Source organism: Diachasmimorpha longicaudata, chromosome 4 (genome assembly GCF_034640455.1).
Source record: "Diachasmimorpha longicaudata isolate KC_UGA_2023 chromosome 4, iyDiaLong2, whole genome shotgun sequence".
Taxonomy (NCBI): domain Eukaryota; kingdom Metazoa; phylum Arthropoda; class Insecta; order Hymenoptera; family Braconidae; genus Diachasmimorpha; species Diachasmimorpha longicaudata.
The window spans coordinates 585,331-607,288 of NC_087228.1; the positions used below are offsets into that span (position 1 = coordinate 585,331).

The 21,958-nt window shown below is 36.9% G+C and overlaps 1 long non-coding RNA gene across 2 annotated transcripts; it reads right to left on the reverse strand.

The window, feature by feature from the left end:
- Nucleotides 1–665: 665 nt before the first annotated feature.
- LOC135161282 (uncharacterized) lies at nucleotides 666–13,870 on the reverse strand. 2 transcript variants are annotated; one of them, XR_010298755.1, is made up of 3 exons: nucleotides 13,473–13,868; nucleotides 12,525–12,648; nucleotides 666–1,056 (listed from the first exon to the last, which is right to left on the reverse strand). It is a non-coding gene; the product is annotated as an uncharacterized LOC135161282 (long non-coding RNA). The 2 variants fall into 2 exon arrangements; XR_010298754.1 differs by lacking the exon at nucleotides 666–1,056 and having other exon boundaries at nucleotides 11,970–12,648; nucleotides 13,473–13,562; nucleotides 13,793–13,870.
- Between the last annotated feature and the right edge of the window lie 8,088 nt (nucleotides 13,871–21,958).

Consider the following 21,958-nt stretch of genomic DNA (forward strand, 5'->3'; position numbering starts at 1 on the left):
TAGGAATTTCAATAGTGGAAATAACGTAGGGAAAAATTCCCGAAATTATCGAAAAAAAATTGGAATAAAAAGGTCCGATTCTCAGATTCGAAGGATCCCTCAGTCGTAGCGTTTTCAACTTCGCTGTTAATACAGCATAAGGAGGATCCACAGTGCGCACGGGACCAGGGGTGGATGGGGAACTCGATGAAGGTTAAGCGAGGGTGAACGAGGATTTTTAATTGTAGTCCACCCGGTATAACCCCACCGACCGTCGGTATTGTCATACTGAGCGGCGCTTTTCTTTATTTCCCCAGTGGCTGGATGAGGTTATACATTTCTTTCTGTTTTTTCATATTCTTTTTTTCAACTACGGCAATGCCTTCGTCTTCTTATTAGCAAACCTAATTGGAAATACAAATGGTTATTCACGGTGGAGCAGATAGGCCATGAGAAATGAAGGGGGTGAGGCGGGTGCACTTTTGCGTATTAAGCTTGTATTTGCGAGGGATAATTAGGACTTTTTTTCCCGGCCAATTTGGATGAATAATTGATTTCATTTCCTCCCCCGTTTACCCCCGCTCTTCAGCTGCGCCCTTAACATTCGAGTCGGTGGGATTTTTTACCTCTTCAAATGACAATCGCCCATCCAAAACCGTAACCCCCGTCCACCCCTAGCCGTCACCGCGCCCGTCGCTGAAAAAAAATAAGATTCTTTCTGGAATTAAATATTCAGGGATGAGTGACTCACAGATGGACCCGGTAATTCGCAAGGGGGATGAAGAAAAAAATGCTGAAACAATAGGGCTGAATTGATAATAAACATGGTGAGTAAACAGTTTGATTTTTTTTCATTAATAATTTATGAAAAAACGTTGTTCCAGGTATTTTTGTTTCATCCATTCATCCTCTCAGAATCTCTCGTACATTCTGAATAATCCATTGACATCGATCGTTTGCCTCGTCGAATGAGAGTCCGTCAATCTCGACCAAAGGCACAAGAATACCCTAGAGGGGTTTGGGGGTGCAGTTTTTTCTCTCTTTCTTCTTTTTCATCAGCAGTTTTTACGGCCATACCTGTGGGCATTAATAATAAACACGTTTAATACAAGAACTCGGCGATGCGCGACCTTCAATACCAGAGGAGAATATTTTTTTTTATACTGTTGACGTTAAAATTATGTTCGAAGTGTCTATCTACACACTCTACGGTAATTTTTACCGTAGGTATACGGAGGTCTTAACGTGGAGGGACTTTACGCTTTGGTGAATTTTGTCAATAAAATATTCTTTTTACAAGAATTTGAAGCGGATTTTCCAATAGAAATTTTGGGCATTTGTTTGCCCAAAATAAATATGATTAGTATAATTATATTTTTTTCTCAGTGTACACGGAAAGAAATTTGCAGTGACGTGTGAAAATTGTCTCCTCTCTATGTTATTGTGTGGTTTGTAAAAATTTTCTTTTTATGACAAATGTTATTTTTTACCTTGTATAAACCTTTTTTAGACGAAATTTCGTTTGGAAAATTTCCTATGACAAACCCAAATAAAAACCAGAACATCAATAAAGTTTTGAAATACTTGATGCTTTTTTTTACTTAGCAAAATAGCTGATTTGTCAAAATTGCTCGCACAAAAACAAATTTGGGTTTATTCAATGGTGGTCTGGCTATGCTACATAGTAGTATTATTGATAGCATTTGTCTTCATATTATAGTATTCAAAATGGCATCTGTCTGTGTTTATACTGCCAACCAAAATAAAAAGTACGATGCTGAATGATAGAAAAAACAATTGGATTTTCCGAAATTTTAAGATGTAGAAGTTTTGAATTTTTCTATATTACATATGAAGTTTTTAAACGAATGATGGTCTTCTAGTGCCATGTTCCATAGCATTTTTTACTGCGGCAGCATTTGATAAACTGGCAAAAGTTTGTTTCCGTGTACATTTTTATAGAACGTTGAAGAAATTTTTGGCAAAGATGTCTCGCCGTGTGCGTCAATTGGAGATCTGTACGTGAGCCCCAAATCTAGTGTAAGACCTATCAAACACGCACCGTAAAAATTCTGCATCTCAACGGTCAAAATAATCGGGGCTTAAAAACATCCCTCCACACTTAAATTACCTTATTCTATTCATACACAAGGAAAAACTACCGCGCGTCTGTGTGTGTAGGCACTTCCAAACATATTTGAAACAGTGAGGTGAATGGGGGTGGGTAAAAAGTGATCGTCAGATGGATCGCAAATTTGATGTTTCTATTTCGGAAAATATGGGTTTAATAAAGACGGTGGCATGTGATGTATGAGTTTTTTCCAGCGCAATGTGTCTTAAGGGGTGCGAAAGGGTGGGAGAATACCCTAAGATCGAGCTTCGATGCTCGAGCTATTGCGTATGTGCCATAGAAAACGATGAGAGGGTGCACAGGCGTTCGTTCTCTCCCTCCTCTTTCCACCCCACATTCATTCCACACATGATACACGATCGTGTCGAAAAAAATCTCACCACCATATGCATTATCGCGAATTTATATCGCAACCTCCGTGCGATACGCGAAAAGCTCGTGAGTCAGTTTATTATTCTTGTTTACTCCCCTCCGCCCACTTACCCCACCTTTCCCGCCCAGATATCCCTCTCTGGTTTCACCAGGGGGTTGTTTAGGGGGTGGGGAGAGGGGCTGTGTAAAACATCCGGGGAAAAAAAATTATTTTTACTCCGAAACGACGTCCGATAACGCGCACTGTGTCGACGCATTTTATTTATTTTTTCCAAAGTGCTGACTCTTTTGGAAGGGCTATCATGGTGGGAGAGGGGGACACCCTCGGCAGGTAAACATCGGCTGCTAAACTTATTTCTCCCGTCCTAGTTTCATTTTTATTACCCTGGTGTATCAACCTTTGTTGCTTTTTCAACTTATTTATGGGAGCAAACTTCAACTGTGCGTTGACGAGACGACGGGTTATCTCAGTCGGTAAATCCTATCCTTGAATTTTTTCAAGTCGTAATAGTTGGGTAACGGATTTGTGATAACGTTCTTTGTTTTGCGATGAATGGGATGCAAAATTTTCATGCTCGTCGAAACTTTTTCATGCTTTTTGCGAACGCAGGAACAAGAATATTGCAAAAATTAATGGTTGAATTTAAATGTTTTGACGGACTTTGTTTAAATATTCGAAGCTGAGGTGATCACTAAACCTTTGATTTATTAATACCAACGGAATTTCTCATCAAAATTTGAGAACAGTCGATGTATGATGAGTTGCCTTAACAATAATATACAACTGCACATTTTCTATTAATTAAATAGTAATTAATTTCCTAAAAGGTATTGTCAATTTATTAGATCATTGTCTATTTGTAATTTGATTTGATATGAGACATATTTTTCTATTTTTTAAATTGATTTTAAGGAGAGAGGGACTTTAAAACGTGTTTATGTTACGAAAACTTTCAGATAAGATTCATAATACAATTAGTATCTGAAGAATTAATGATTTGAATAAATTATCGAAGAGATTGTCACGGTACAGTGCGTCTGAAACCCAAATTCTATCAGAAACTATCAGTGATTTTGTGACTACATCAATAATGACGTTTCGAATATTGATTTGTCCGAACACACTATAATTTACGAAACAACATTTCTTCTCAGAGCAACGAAATTTTGGAGATATTTACAATAAATTTCTCTTTTCCATTCAATATTTAAAATTCCGATGACCGTCGAACATTATTTTCCCACTAAATTGTTGTTTCTTTCACGTGGTTCTCCACTCCCAAAATCAGTGACACCCCCACTTCATTTTGAAGTCGACCTCAGGTGAATTCAGTCATGAGTTCGCTAATTTGAAAGGCTACGTTATTTCAGTGACTTCAAGCTGCAAAACCAATGACTTCTTTTGATTTCAAGTTTTTTACAACAAATATCGTTCGAGAGAATAATGACAATTATCGTAATTAAACTTTTGATTGTTATACAAATACACATATATATTTGATGCAATACTTAAAGCTCGATTTTGCGGCGTTTAGGCGAATAGGTGAATTCCCGAAAAAATGTTGGTAGAGAGGGCTTTCCTTTTGTTCCGCTGAGCGTTTGATATACAAGTGATATTCGATTCTACTGACTACAAGCGATTTCAATAATTTCAATGAATTTCACCATCGAGTGACACCATGATTTGAAGAGCGGGTAGCCCCTCGGTTTTTTTCTGCCTGGGCTCAGCCCAACTATTCTGTTTTTTTTTCTATTTAGGCTAGACTTTTCGTTATTACACTATACATTTTATCAAGAATATTCATCAATGGTAAGGGTCCAATTCCACAAAATAATTTTTTTATTGATGTTCCTTTCGTTCCTCTTGTCAGACGAAATTTGCATGGAAATCAATGGCACCCCACTGAAGAATTTTCACATATCTCGTAACTTATCAAGATGAGAGGTTGTAAAATGGGCGAATGTGTATATCTACAAGCCAATACAATACATCCCCCTTTCGTTTTCATGAATAGCCTCGTATTCCTGGAGATAGAATGGCAATTCTCGAGGAATTGATGCCATTTGAATATCGTGACGATCGAGAGGGCTTTCTAGTCGTAGGGTATCGCATCCCAATTGCCAGCCAATTGCCTCCAGGAGATTTCTCATCTTCTAATGGTAAAACATACCTCTCGACTTGAGTTCCATTGAGTTTCTCCTAGCGATGCATTTCTCTTCATTAAACGAGTGTTTTTCCATTCAATCTCAGGAGTTCGTCTGCTGATGAGCGGTTTTCAAAATCTATAATAGAGTCGAGCCGGAAATGGGGGTGAGGGTGAGCACGAGGTGGATATGCCCTCGGAGTGGAGGGTGCGTTCCGTCACATTTCACTACAGACTAATAACTTCTGAATATTCATTTCGTGTTTCGCTTTCCTTGCTTCAGTGCCAATACTGTAAGAACGTATAATGCTACATTCACACTGAAATGTATATCAGTGGGAATATTTATGAAGCATTGAAATAATATACAGAATAGCTTCAACATTAACTGAAGACATCGACATTGATTGATTGATTTTCTTCTTAAGATTGAAAAAAATGAATTCATTGAGAATAATTTGAGTTTCATCTTGTAGAAGATCTGATAAGACTAAAGTATCGATCAAGATATTTTAGGATTCAATCAATAGTCTAATTCCTCGGACAGATAGATTGAGCTAAGCAGTTCAATAAATTGACAATAAGAGATTGACGCAGAACCTTTTGGAAATTGATATTGTCTTTTTTACCATTGCTGGGTCAAGGAAACTCGTTTCGAAACTTTTGATACTTTTTCTAGACTGTCGATTTTAGAAAGAGATTTTTATTTTATTTTTAATAATTTAGATAATTAGATTGTAGCATTTTATCTAGTTGCGAAAAATAATTCCTGAAATTTTAGTTTAAATTCATTTGACGGAAAATACTATCGATTTAGAAAAAATCTTTATTTTCTTATCAATGGAACTTGAATAAGAATCTTATAGTTTGTAATTTCCAGCAGCTAGGGTGAAGCGAGAAAAACCGAGGGGGTGTGATATAAATGAGTAGGAAGCATCTCAAAAAGGGAAATAACCGGGAAAGAGAAAGCTTCTCGGTTGCCATGGTAACTATATGAATTAAGTAATCAATGAATTATTATTGACATTGATGTCTTGGTCCCGAGAAAGCCGCCCCATCGCAATATTCCTCCCTCCATGCCCCTTTCCACCTTTCTATATCACGTCGTCTCTTTGCCCCCAGATTCTACGATATTTCAAGACTCATAAAGCCCACCAAAGCGTTCCTGATTAATATCACGGCACTAACGCTTCATCAGTTTCCCTTCGACGTGATTTTTCCTCCCTTCATTGAGCGGAAATAAAAATAAACATGATTAATTATTCATCAATGCAGCGGACTTTTTCACCATTCCGAGATTATCTTGAAACAGAGAGAGAGAGAGAGAGAGAGAGAGAGAGAGAGAGAGAGAGAGAGAGAGAGAGAGAGAGAGAGAGAGACTGATAGGGGAGGGCGGGGCAAAATGGACATGTAGGGCAAAATAGAAACACCTCATCTTATTGATGACACTTCTACGCAAACTTATTATTATTATAATATTATATTATTATATTATCCTAATGATTATTGATATGAAAAGTTCATATACACAAAATAATCGGTTAAGTGAAAAAAATATTGAATCTTAAAAATAAAGTAGGGACATGAAAGTAATAGAAAGAACTTGGAAAATAATTGCTACAATAGAGTGGTAAATAAGTCCTATTATATCAACCCTGTGATCACAACAGTGATTTTTTGGCCTGTATTCTTCAGCACACTAGGTCACAATCAGAATGGGAAACGAAAGAGTTTATAAAATAGGATAGTACATTCTAATCTCATTTATGACAATTCTCAATTTTGTGGGATTTTTGTAATTATTTTCCAAGTTCCCGCCCATTTTGCCCCACTGGTTCATTTTTCCTCCTCCTAACATCTTTGATGGAGAAATTTGGTGTGACAGGGTGTGTTACAATTTCACTATTTCAAAGAGAAATTAGCAGAGACAAATTTCCCCCAATTTCATTGCTGCCTTGGATTCACCCTCTGGCGTACCGTAAATTGGCGCGTTCCGATGTGCTCTAGAAGACGACGGAACGTGAAATAGACAGGCCATATCGAGATTGACACCCTGGGAATTTCATTCCGGCTATTGATTGACGGTGGGTGGCTTTTCTTTATTTCAAATTTATTGGTTCAATGAATTCGTTGTTTTTAACGACATCATTTTCACATTTACGACAACATCAGGGTCTTCACTTATTTTCAAGAGAAAGGATCTTAGAAGTTGTTGTGGAAAAAATCCATCTGAATTTTGAGGAAAAGACTCGTCTACTTCAATGAAATATAAAAATTCGTGTAAGAGCGATATCCAAAGAATTTCAAATGAGAAAAATATCAGATCGTTTTTTTGCTCTTTTATCTATATTATTCGATTGATTTTGACAGACTGAGACGAACGATTAAGGTTGTTTGAAGAAGTTATTGTATATGTTGATTAATAAAAAAGGTAACGAGAGAAAAAGTGAAGTCAGGTGATCACTCATTGAATTGAGATTATTTTCTGTCGTTGAGATGGAACATTTTAATTGACAAGCTGAATAAATATGAATTAGTTACTTATAATCTCCATACATTTGATAATCGAACTTAGCGATGAAGTAATAATCAATTAATTGAATTGTGCCTGCTGCGGATGCATGACACGGTAAACAATATCCAGATTCGCGAAAAAGATTTTGAGATACCGCAGAAGACCTGAAATTTGAATTTAAACGATTAGTTGTTGCGTTCGGAAGAAAAAAAAATCGTCGCAAAGTAAAAAATATGAGAAAGACCTGAAAAACTGTTCATTCTTCGTGAAAAATATCGGAAGAGGGTGTGGGGGAGAACGAATTAAAATTTTACAGCGACAACTGACAATCGCGCATTTACCTCCCCCGACCCACCCCTTCAGTTCTCCTCACCCCCTCAGTGAGAATCCTCAGCGACCCCTGGGCTGATTCTCCATTGTCTCTGGACCTCATCCCCATCTCCCCCCACTTGGTTCACCTCTCAGTTAGGAAGCGTGCGATAATAAATATAGAGAAAATGAAAAATTATTAAAAACTTCCTTTTTAACCTTCGTAATCCTCGTCGCACCCCCCAGAGATGCCGCATTAAAATAACGTGGGCTCGACTCTTCTCTCCTTCCTCCCTTCCCCTCCAGCCACCTTCATCTCGTCGTTGGTTTTCGTGTCCTCTGCCTCTCCTCCACGTGCCCAAACCCCCGACTACCCTCTCCCTGGTGCCCCAACCCCCTAAATATCTAGGTATATATACGGTCCTCGGGGTTTGCGTCCGGACACACGAATTATTTATACGCTAGGAGTCTCACTGACGACATTACCACCCCGTGTTTGTATTAAATCATAATGAACGAGCCGTTACGAGCTACCGAGATTTGTCCTTCAACTCCACCACTCGACTTGTTTTACATTAAATGAAAATATGGAAATTAAATTGACGTTGTTTGCCTATTTTTTGGCGAATTTTCATTAGTGATATTAGTGAGTCGGATCAACAGGATGAATGTATTTGAAAAGGATAACAAAAAATATTGCTAACAAAACAGAGACTGACTTATCATGTAAGTGGAAAGGTGCATCGTGACTGATCGCAATCAGTCAAGTCCGAACTGAACTCGCTCCGATTTCCCAAAGTTGAAACGCACTCATTTTCCGTCTTTAATTTAAACGCGATCTGCTCATTCTCTGGCAATATAATCTTTCTCCCAGAAATGACCTCATATGACCCACCCTTATGGGGCAAAGAAATCCTCAAAAACCATAAAAACACCCGCAATAAAACTGTCACACCACGCAAACACTTTTCCTTTCACCCTTGCATTTCTGATGATGGGGATAAACATACAAAATAAATTTAAAACTCAGCGTCTTCAACATTCCCGTCCAAGCAGACTCTAAAAAAATTCAATCGTTGGCGCCATATCGCACTCTCATTCATGCATAACTATACAAAGAAACCGGAAAGCTCATTCTCAATTTTTTCATCAATCCCACAGATATATGAACAAATATTCAATAGAAATCACGTATATTCTCCGTAATAATGGAGGAGAATCTGTTTGTTGTTAATTTTAAGAAGTTACTTCATACTTTTTATTTAAAATTCCAGTTTCCAGTCTTCCGTATTTTTTAATTCAATAATCAGGGAATAATTATTATATCGTTGCTTAAATTTTCGGAGTGAAATGTGTAATCGGTAAACGAACTGTAAGTTATCTATTTTTGAAAAACAATTAACTCTTTGTATCCCTAAGACGGTGAAATTATCAGATTGAAAAGAATTACAGACACCTGTCTGAGCTAACAGGGGCATTTTTTACTGGCCGTCACCTCTTCCTGACGATTACTTTAACACAATGAAATTTATATGAAATTGATTTCTGTCTTCTCAGTAAACAAATCCAGTAAATTCTCTATATTATATAATGGATTTCTAATTTTCTAGTGCGTCTGACGCTGAAAATGCTTGAAAATGAGAGAAATTCAGGGTTTTATTCCCAATTTATTAAAAAACCAATTAGATTCAATATTCAATTTCTACAGCATAAAAAATGCTGTGGGAGGGGGTAATATAGTCCAAAACGACGTTCGTGAAAAAGAAGAAGAGAGTAAGACTGGAATCGTTGTACACCCCATGAACATGCAGAGAAGAAACAAATAAAAAAATTAAATTACGTTGAATTAAATTGTACTGAGCGGTTAGGTAATTTTTCCCCACAGTCCGCGATAACTAATCACCAAATTACTTACTAGTTGATAACTAATTGGCACAGCAATTTTTATTATAAAATTCCGCCCCTTGAATTTTATAACCACCGAATGACATGATTTATGCAGAATAAAATAACGAAAGACACCCTCAAGATATACGGAAAATCCATTTCAGTCCAATCTCTCCATAGGTATATGTAAAAGGGTATAAAATGTTGAAGGGGGTTGGGGGAGGAGATGTGGGTACCCGCAGTGTACCCGTCCTGGCGTCGGTGGCCGGCTGCTGTATTAGATTTGCTTTCTAGGACACTTTAATCAGAATGTACCTATGTAAATTTTTGAATACACATCCTCTCGTCTCCGGCGATGTTTGTATAGGTCAGGCAAAGGTATTTTCCTGGCACGGGCCAGAAACACGAGGAGGACAGGGGGGAAAAGATGAAGGGGCAGGAGGGAAACGACCGTGGGGATGAGGAGGAAAACCCGAGGCGCGCGGCGCGTACCGAGAATTAAAGAATTTGCAATTCTGAATTTGCAGGCGATGTCATATACATATATAACATTATATGAATGTATATATTCCCTCAATTTTATTCACGCCGGAGACGTGATGTTCGCACACGTTTCACCTATATCTACCGTCAAGATCATTGTTTCAGAGCTGAATTGTATGAGTTTTACGACGCGTGGAAATTCATTTGTGGAAAATCCTCTCGTCTGAGTGGTACGAATTCTCTAAATTCATAGCTGATTTCAATAGATGTAGTTAGCCTCTACAATATAACATTTAATAATATTCATATTAGTAGCGAAGTGGTAAAATGAGATAACTTGACTTATCTATCTATCTATCTCTCTGAGTCTAGTTTTTGGGCAATAACGCCAAATTTAAGAGAAATAGCCGGAATTCCAGGATTTTGCGAAAAGATTTAGTGAATTATATGCATTGTCCACATCTTTTCACTAAAATGGAACTGAGGAAGTTCTCATGGCTGAAATTAATAGGGGAAAAATTTATGAAGCAAATTAAATACAATATATTACGTTATTAGTGCATAAAGAACTGTTTTTCCGCACGGCTACACAGCATATCTTGTTCTAGTGCTCTCCAAAATCATATTCGCGGTCATCGCTTTTGCGCAAAACATGCGTCAATTTCAAGGTTGTGCGCAACATGCAGTTTTCCGCACGATCTCGTAATTTTACGTAGAGCGTGCGTAAAGAAAATCCTTTACGCAAGTATAGCGAAATCAATATTCAAATGACTTGTATGCATTTTAATATTCATTACTTTTACATTATAATATTCATTACGCCGCAAATGAAGTAATACGATTTCTCAGATTAGTCGTTTCTCATTTCCTTCTAAATATATCAAGTTAATATCTGTGGATACTTCCCTTTCAGCTTCCATTGTTGAACATTGTAATTGTAAACTATTATAACATTTTGAAGAGAAAACGTTACTGTACATTGTTGTTTTTGGTAAAATTTTTGTATAAATTATTGAATTTAAAATTGAAACACGTTATGTGGAATCACATATGTTTTGAGATATTTATCTTTCTTCTTCTTTGATTGTTTTTTATAAATAGGCGTACATGCACGCGATAACATATTTGCTAGTTAATTAAAAAAATATTGTAAAATGAAATTAAGTACAAACAAATTGGGTGAAAGGCAAACGATTCATTTCGGAAGAATGAAACTTAAATAACACCAAAAATTTTGATATTGTCGTTTGAAAAGTTGAATAAACTCCAGTGAAAGTGTTTGAGATAGTGATGATCTGTATCACTCTCATGCTGTGAACCTGATAAATGTAAAATTTTAATTGCACAATGCATTCTCCAACTCCCTCAGAAATGACAGAAAAAACGTCCAAACGAAGAAAGAAAAAGGGAAGAAGAGAAAAAACGAGAAATGACCATAGCCAGCCGGAGCATATACGCCGTAATTATAATAACATTACTTGACAGAGATGTGGTGAGTCTCTGCGTTCACTAGCCTTGCACCTGAGCATTGAAATATTATACGGACCAAAGAGAAAATAATTAAAATTCAACCCTTGCGCTCTGCCCACTCAGTCTCGCCCTTTCCGTCTCCCTCACCCCACCTCATTTTTTCTTTCCCACACTAGTCTTTACCTGAATTTTTTCACCTCCATAATTCGAGAAGAAATGACAGAGCTCGAAGGGCTACCAACTCGTGAAGTCATGCTCTTGCTCGATAGTGAAATCAATTTGAAACCACTGAAATCGCTTTATATAAATGTATACATATATATCTAAATTCACCAGAAAAACCGCCTGGTCTTCGTTAGGCATTAACTAATATATATATATTAATTATGTTTGGAGTACATAAGTCATCACTTTAGCAATAAAGCGTTTAATTACAATCATTTTCGTTATTCTCTCGAATGATATTTGTTGTGAATTCAATGACTTCATTTTAATCGCAAACGTCACCTATAAAACGGAAATCAAATGCAGTCCTTGATTTAAATCTCTGAAATCACGTCTCCCTTCTAATTACCGAAATGACTGCATTCATCTGAAGTCGACTTCAAAATGAAGTCGTGGTGCCAGTAAATTTGGGAGTGAACGGTCCCTCGACAGAACTCCTTTGTTTTTACAAAAATAATGTGAATACGATCGCGCAATAATTCAATGAAATCATTTGACGCTTTTCCGCTGGCTTTTATCGCTGCAAAACTTTTTAATGAATAATCCCGAGGCTCATTTGAATACATTATAAGCAATGGCGTTTGACACGACGGATTAATAAAGAAAAAAATTGAAACTAAGGAGAATCTCGTCAATTAATTCTCTCCGCGTTCTTCAAGAAATCCGTATTGTATTAATGAGATCAGTGTCTTCGGCCATTAACAATCACATTCACTGATTGAAATTCAAAGAATATTATCAGATCGTTGCGCCATTCTACTTGACTCCATCTCATAATGACAAATAGACATCCAACGAATTCCAAACTCGTTACTAAAATATTTTTCATCCCTCACGAATCCATGAAGTCTCCATCTCAGTGACTCTTCAAGTTTCTCGATTTCGCATCAAACATTCACAAGAATTTGTCGTCTTTACCAGCCTTCTCTTTCCCCTTTCTCTTTTCATTCCGCCCTTCTCTTCACATTTTCCCTTCTATTATTTCTTTACATCATTCATTTCTTCATACCCTTTTCTACCCTATCCTCCATCTTTTCACCGCCAGACATCCGCGGAATTGGAGTCGATTCATGGCAGACGCGAACCGGGAAAAGGGTTGATCGATCCTTGAGGCATCTCGTCGAAAAAAATGACTGAAAGGTAAAAAGTGAGGGTTAGAGGAGGGGTGGATTGTGCAGGAAAAATAAAAAGAATAAACAGGGCTGGAACATATGTGGAGAATGTTTTTTTTTTGAGGGGTCAGAGAAATTTTTGTGCGAATGTCGAAAATTGTGTAATCATATCCGTGAATTTCAGGTTGTAATTATGAGAAAAAACCCTGGAAAATGCGGAAAAATTTCAGGTACTCCCGAGGGTCTTTTTCGTAATCCGGCAGGAAGAACTGAATTTACTTAGTTAGAACAGTAAAATTGTTGGTATTTTTTTCCTTATCCGGAAATCTATTTCCATATCGTTCCAGTAAATTGTTGCGATCAAAGTTCCGGGAACTCCTAAAAATTGTAGATTTTAGGTCCATTATACTGGGGAAAACTGGGGAATTCTTTCAAAACTTCATGAAATTCCGAAAAATTTAGACAGAGAGAAATAGTCAAAAGTACTAAGAAAGAAACATAAAAATTACGTATGTAAACGTAATGTCCAAGCGAAGTACAATTCAATAAAAATTATGAATCGGAGCTGACATTTTGCGTTTCTGTTCCGTAAACTTTACATAGAGTTCCGTAAAAACGATTAATCTGCCACATGACACAAGTGGAAGGGGCATTCTACGTATCTCCTTCGTAAGCAGGACTTTGCTACACCATTCATTGATTATTGTCGAAAACGGCTAATGGAGAGGAACAAATATGAGGATATCACACTAATCACTCGAAATATATTTTTTGTTGATTGACATTTATTGATTAATTAACAATATGCAAAAACAATAATATTTTATACAAGTTAAATTGAATACCTCATCTCAATAATATAGGTCGACGTCGACAAGCTATGCTTGTTGCCCAACTCTCGTACATTAATATTATTCCCACCATAGTTAAATGATCTGCAAAAAATTCAAAAGAAAAAAGGAAATCCGTAGACGAATGCACTTAACAAATCCAGGTAATTGGAGACAAGTCAAACACATGACAGGCAGGTTCTTGCGACACAGGAGAATTTGAGGTTAGTTTTCAGAATGGGATCGTTTGATAAACCCAGTAATAGGGTCGCGTAAATAATTACTTTACTTATAACGTGATTTTTGGTATATAAACAAGATTTAATGGTACTTACAATTTGGCACTCTATCCGTCATTCTAACTTCAATTTTTATTGTATTTGGACACTTCCTGCCACACCACACAACATGATTTCCCTCCAACAGTTCCAGCGATCACGTGCCCCCCATGTCGACAGCCCGACAATACACGATTAATAGCGAGTCTCGTCCGATGTTGATTAATTACATATCCCGGCGCGTAAAAATCACGCGCCAGTTTCGTCAACAGTATTCAACGTTGAGGAATTTTTACATTTAGCGCCGCAATAATTCCGGACTTTCCACTTAAATTTAACGCGTTCCGGAAAAATTACGTATCCACTTCGCACTTTGTCCGCGATAGAGCAGAAAAATTACGGGTTATTTCCTTCTGTTCCTACAAAAACTGCCATGAAATGTTACTCCCTTACGGATTACGTGAGTAGTTCCGTCATTTTTACTAACTATTTCTTTCCGTATTGGAGAATTTTGGTTTTATTTGTCATTGGCTTCATTGAAAATTCACTATAATAATTAGAAAAATGGTTCATTGGGAAGTAAAAAGAAACTAAAAAGATGCCCCCTCCCTTATCATGAGCATCTCCGTGACTGCAACGTATCTGTAATACGTCCGTTTGTATTCAGCCTGTCATCGAATGGAAGGGGATGCCGCGAAAGGGGTGCGAGTGCCTGGGGGTGGTCTATGGTAATACAGGTTTTATGGGAAAAACTGGAGGTGGAGGAGGGTCTACAACCGTGCTTAGGAAAGACGAGTGGGCGGCGGCGTCGGGGGTGGGGTAGGGGGTGAAATTGAAAATGATCATAAAAAGCAGGAAAAAAGGAAGCGGATACCCAAGCAGATTGCTGGGGAATATTCTTCGGGCAAAGGGGCAATTCATTTTCGTATATGCTATATCAATTTCTTGCTTCGCCTCTTTTTCGCTCATCCCGACGTTTTTTCACCATCTCTTTCTTATAACTGATGTGCCATTTCTTGAATATTCTCTTCTGTCTTTTTCTTCAGTGCTTTACGTTTCACCGATCTATAGCCTTTTATCCGTTAAAACCGTTAAATTCGCTAGACATCAAGGGGAATAGGAATTAGTCAGTCCATCCCCTTTGATGGAAATTACTTCACTGAGGGAATTGAACGATGGATTTTGTATTTTGTTATTCATTTTCTAAAATAAAGGATACGGTTTCGGAAGGGAGATGATAAACGGGCTATTGGAAAATTTCTCTGGAAATTTTCATGGAAAAAAAAATTCAATTTTTTACAGCCCTATTAATTTCGAGAGTCTTGAATGAAATGGCGATGATTAGTGTAATATATAAGTTAGTATTAGTGTAATAGAATAAATCATTGCGCAATTCAGACAAAAAAATTCTGAACTTTCGTACAATTAAAAAGTAAGTCGGATGTGATGTTCGATTTTTGCTTTTAGATAATTCAATCAGCTTTCTCAACATTTGAGGATTAGAATAAATACACTAATAAAAAATTACCCGTGTCATGACAAGTAAAGGAGCTTTTATCCTTGATAATTACGTTTTCATACAAAATTTTCACGTAATTGTTATTGAAAAATTATTTTATAAAAATAATTAAATAATGTGACAATTGAAGCCCCTATTTGCTTCAATTTCGAACGACTACAAATTCTATTGAATGTGACTTTCAATTTCTCCTGATAAGGCCAAATGGACATTCAATTTATCGTCATTGTTATTGTTGCAGTTATTGTTTATTTCCCAACATTTATCTGACAGGTGACGTAATTGGTGTGGAGTCATATATACCATCAACAGTTTGTAATTCCAGGGCATTGTCGATCATTTATTATGGATTGGTAGGACTGACGGGGTGTGATAGATCGCAGTCATTAAATGAAGTAAAATGAAGTTGATCAGGTTGGAGATTTTCACGGATATATCATTCACTTTCAGTTGCAACATGTGCACCAGGAGATTGCGTTGACACATGTGTTATTGACAATTTAGCGGATGATAAGTTCCTTTCAAGGTCATTGATCGATACGGTGATGTAGTCATTATGGGTGTGGAACAAGCCTACTCTGTTGGGAATAATTTTAATTAGTGGCGTGGAAAGAAATTTAACAAAAAAACTGCTGTTGACATTGCGAAGCGCTCCCTCATCAACTCAATAAAATGTATGTCAAGTGCTCAAACAAAAATCCTAATTATATTGATTGGTTAACGAATTAAAAAACCTTTCCTTTCTGCTACAACTGAATTTTGTGAGCCTTAGTTCACAGCTCATTGAACTTCCAGATCGAATGTACTTCATTAAGTTCAAGCACATTAATTTACCTCGTGAAATTCTATAATCAGGGCAATTTCATTTTCGTACAGATTAGATGGGTATTCCCAAATCGAATCCTTGATCCAGATATTCCCGAGATGCACGACCCAAAAGAGAGATTTTAACAGAACCACAGTAGCCACAAATCCTCCGTAACATCCCCTAATAATACTCAATTCCAATGTGGATTAATACTGGTTTATTTTCTCTGTTTTCCTAACATCGGAATTTCTATCAGAAATCCCCTGTAATTTACTTATAGGGTGAGTTAATCTGTTCAGCAATCAACAAACAATAACTACATGAAGTCCTCTAAAAGTGGGGCTTTTTGCATGAGATTTTCACTAAAAAAATCCCTCATTGATTGCAAATTCGATACACGAAAAGAAACTGAAAGAATAAACTAAAAAAACTATAGAATATTCAAAGAATCTCTCTTCATAAATAATAATCAAAATTATTTTCAATTTTTCATTAAAAGTAGAAAAGTAATGGATCCATCCATTCTATTCAATCATTAGATATTTGTAACTAAAACATTAGAAAATAATTTGGCTGATCAGGAGTCCCATGTTGGTGTAGCCAAATAATTTTCCACCCCTAAAGGTGGCTCCCCGATGAACAGGCTCTTATTCCTCCAGCCACCCCATTTTCGGATACTCCTTTGCATATTAACAATATCGTTCCAGCTTCGAGGTTTTCCTCTTTTTTACTGGCGAGGGAACGGAATAACGAATTATGGACCTTCTCCTTATTTTTTTTTCTCTGCAATACACTCTCCCCTGCTTTACAGTCACTGTTTTACGATACTGCCAATTACACGCCCGTTTGGATTCATTTTTTTTATTTATGCATTCAAACCTATTGGTTTATTCTACTGCAAAAGGAGTTTTTTTTTAAACATAAATTACCTTCGGACTTTTTCAACATTGAGTAGTCTTCAATATCTCATTCACATAAGATGAGAAACCAGTCAATGAACAAAGTAATCATTATCTTTGGAGTTGTCAGAGAATAGCGAATTTCACAAGGTGGAAAATAATATTCACATTGCGTTTGATTAATATGTTTTTGATGATACTCTTCATAGTGTGGACAGTGCCAGAGCACATGATCTAAATCTGCAAGATGGTTCACAGACTGGCCCTGTTCACCCAAGTTTGGATCGAATATTCTGATGTCAAGTTATTACAGATGATTGGGATCCATAGACATCAGATGGTGCAGAGTTGTGCTCTCATCTGCGTCTTTGATGATTTATTTTTTCCTACGGTAAAAAAAAATTATCTGTTAAATTTTCAAGCCTTTGGGTGTAGAAAGAGGAAGTGGGAAGGGAGAAAAAGGAACGAAGCGGAATACACGAGGCAAAGGCGTCAATTTCGTCGAGGCTCTCTAATGCAGTGTCGTTGGTGTGTAGAGTCTACTCTATAACCCATACTCACTCCTCTCACCACTCTGCGTTATGTGTGCATATATTATACATGTCTCGTGGCTCCATTTCACGTCGAATATGAACGTTAAATATGACAAAGTCACATCATTCGCATGAAAAAGATTTTTCGACGATATTACTTTATAATAAATGTTACGCCTACTTTAGTCCTCTTATTAGATTTAACGTCAGGAGGAAATACGAGAGCGATATTCATATTAATTTAGTTGCTTTTTGACGGGAAACTAATGGAGATGCTCGGTTCGGATGCTCCGGCGATATAAAAGATGGACTAATTGATTATTTAATTAATTGATTAATTATACTATGAATGCATAGATTCATAGGATACTATTCTTAATTTCAACTTGCTTTCATTTTCATATTTATACATATGTATACTGATTATACCATTAGCTTTTAGCTATTCGATCTTCAATAGAATGATCGTACAATTTCACAAACTCTGGTGGCGTGTAGGGAGTCATTTGGTTTATTTAATGAACAGGGAGTCATCCGCCGCGTTCGCGGGACTTTGTAGAGAGTGCATGTGGCTTAAGTGTGTAACTGTTTATGGGGTCAGCGCAAATGACGACTTTGACGATGCTCAGGTGAGGGTTTCCAAGCTTGGACGATAGGCTCAAACTTGGTCCAACCTCGGTTACCAAGCCTCGGGATTCCTAGTTTTGACCAGGGTTGAACCTGTGGTAATTCCTAGGTAAAACCAAGTTTGGCGATTCCCTGTGAATTAAAGCTTGGCTACCAAGGCAAATCCTATCTTGATCCAAGCTTGAGTCTCCGAGCTTGAATTGATAAGTTCGAACCAAGCTCGGGCCAATATATTGTAGAAAAAATTCAATAGTTTATATTATATAAAGATATAAATCCATATTTTTTATAAATAAATATATTATTTATTTATTTTCTTTTCTTTAATTTTTTGCAAGTTCGAGAATTTCTAACTGGTTATCGTCGGAGGGCTTTGAGCCACAACCGGAAAACTGTTAACAAAATTCGTGGGAAAAAAATAAAGTTGATCGTGATGGTCAAAGAAAAAAAATTAAGTCAGAATTTAAATTGGAAGAATTATCAACTTTTGACAGTTTTGTTTGGCTAAACTAATGCTTGGGTTGGGGGGAGCGAACTGAACATATTTTTTTTCAAGTCAAACTTGGAAGTCGAGCTTGGGTGAAGGCTGATGACCAAATTAGGCTGAAGCTTGATCTCAAATTGGGTGACGCTTGGATTAAGGTTGGTCCAAGTCTGGACGCCGAACTTGATTCAAGCTTGGATCAAACTTGGGATCCAAGCTCGGACGGGCGTTACAAACCAAGGGCTAGCCAAGATTGTTCCAAGCTTGGAAACCAAGATCGAACCAATCTAGGCTCGAACCTATCCTAGTCTCGGTCCAAGCTTGGTCCAAGCTTGGACCAATGGTGAATTTCCTCCTGGGTGAGCGGGAGCATGAATGGGACGAAACAACCCTCATTCTCCAAGACGGGGCAATAAGTAGGGATCCAGTCATCTTCTCCGGGTAACCCTATCCTAGTCGATGACATGAATGACAATTAGCATTAAAAACAACTTTTCCTGAACTGTTTGGGCCGCGTAGGGATGGACTTTGAAAGGTTCCCGTGGGGTGAATTACAAAAACCATAACCTTCAAAGATTATTTTCAACTTATCTACGGGATATAAAACGCTTTTTAATTTTTGAGCTATTATCACATGAAATTATTGAACTTCTCGTAAATCCGTCTAAACTTGTCGAAGATATTTTCAATTTATTTGTGTGCTAGAAAGTCTGCAGAAAGGCAACAATACCGTATAAACCCTACAGAAGGAGGATGTACGATCAAGATCATATAGGGCTAGATTTAATTTATTTTAAAAGGATAACATAATTTACTTCAAATAAAATATAGACTGACATGACATGTGTTGTGCCCGTAATCACGAATTGATCTTGGATACTTTCGAGCTAAAAAAATTAATTTCACTCGAAAGAATGTAGGACTAAATTCACTTTCCCTTTCTTTTTATAATACACAATTAATGCAATTGTCTATAAATTCTCCCTGATGGGTTTAATCACTGTACAGACAATATATAGAACTCACTGTTATTTTTATTACTTTTCAAAGGGTGACTGTCTTGTTTACAAAAAGTTGCATTTGGTTTTTCACAAGTATAAGTGACTCAAAAATTAAAATATGCCACTAATACTGTCGGGAGGATAGTGAAGTTTTAACTAACTCTCTTTTGTCGACCTGCACGTCTTCATAGTAGAAGAAAGGCAGTTGCAAGGGATTATGTCGTAAAATCACTAGAGGCAAATTGAAGAGAAATATGTTACTACTAACTAAATTTGTCGCGATAGCTTTTATGATTAGTTTGGAATGAGAAGGGTGTTTGGTCATCGTAAATTTCAACTGAAAATTATACAACATGACACCACTTAGAATTTTGGGACAAAAATCTACACATCTGGTCTTGGGAAATGCCCCATGGCACCAGGTTGGGAAATGTTGGGGAAATCTTTTTTATTCGCTATTGTAATTTTATAAGAGGATTGGGAGTTAGCTATGCTCTTTCTAAGTTCTTGAATATGGAATGACGGCAACATAAAAATAATGGTTTTTTTTCTTGATTCTTCCGTTTCGTCTATCGAGGAAAGAAATGAAACAACATGTAAGTGGAAAGGAGGATCCTCACTCGCAACCAGTCAAGTCCCAACTGAACTCACTCCGATTTCCCAAACTTGAAACGCACCCGTTTGCCTTCTTTAATTTCAACAAGGTCTTCTCACTCACTCTCCATCAATGCAATCTTTGGCTTAGAACTCACGTCATATAGCGGGACAAAAACCACTCTCATGGGATAAAGAAATCCTCAAAAACCCTAAACACTACCGCAATAAAATTCTCATGCCACGTGAACACTTTTCCTTTCACAGTTACATTCCTCATGCTAGGGAGACAAAATAAATCTGAAACTTAGCGTCCCTAATAATCCAGTCCAAATAAACTCTATAATTTAATCGTTAATATCAAATCACACTCTCATTCGTGCATAATTACACAAAGAAACAAATCACTCATTCTCTGTTTTTCCATCAATCTTACAAATATGTTCTCGAACTCTAATATTGCACTGGGAAATTTGTAAACAGAAAGCGCAGTGAAAATTTGTCTCTACCTATATGAAGGCTTAAACAGCAGAGAGGCGAGAGGGAGGTAGTGTTTTTATTTAAACCACGTTATTTGCCATGCGTATATCTGCAAGCACTCGTATATAAAGTGGTTACAGTGGAGCAGATATAAGCACACAAGCCGGTTCATTAGAGACGTTCGGTAGCTTCTGACGAAAAGGAACCGTAGGTTGGTGATGAGACCGTAGAATGAAGCCCAGCAAGAGTAAAAGGGGCGCTCAGTAAAAAGGGGTGAGGGGGAAAGGGGATACAGTGGCACAGAGACAGACAAAATCAACAACGAGTAACGAGAACTGCGATATTAATCCACTCGACGAGTTTTCAAACTTCCTACAAAGCCACTGCCAGTGGATTTCCTATATATGTCGCCATCCTGACATTCATCGTCGTTGCGTTACAGGCAAATTCAAGTTGCTTGCCTACCTATTTACAATAAAACCATAATCAATATTTTATCAGTCCCGGGGAATGACAAACGCAACGAGATTGGAGTGAAAGAAGATAATTGCGACTTCATTAAATAGCTTTAGGTATGTGTTCATTACGGAAATTAAATACTTCATTCAATATTTAGAGGCTCCTCCCCTTTTGAAATTGTTAGAATTGTAGAGTATTTCAGGAGAATTTTATTAACAATATGTTCGAATAAATTGTGTTGCAAATGGCGGCGAGAGAGTTTCTAAAGAAAATTCACTGGGGCTAAATTTTGTAGTTTTGTTAATTTCTCATGAGATTTCTTCTGATGGGATTTTTGACAAGCCTTTATAGCAATATCGGGGAATCCCAAACTTCTTAAAATAAAATTTTCATTCCTAGCATTAAAATTTTTAAATTGATATTAATTTTAGAATGAGAAAAATTATTCGCCTGGCGAGGGGAGATCAAAAAACAAAATTCAGTAAGGTAACCGTCAAATATTTTAATTTTTGATTTTTGACACAATAATATTCCAATTGCTAATATTTGAAATATTTTAATTTTGATACATTTAAAGCCAAAATATTATGAGTTTATATTTTTAAAATACCAATACCGTACCCTATTTTTTTTCTCTTTTATTTCTGCCATTTTCAATATTCAAAATGAACTTTCTAATATTAAAAAAAAAATCTTGGTTATCAATATTCTAATGAGATCAATCTTCCGCACGGTGTTATTGCAGTATTTCGACGATGACGTGAGACAGCAGTAATTCGCGACAGATCAGTGAAAAAAAAATTCTCAATTCATTTACAC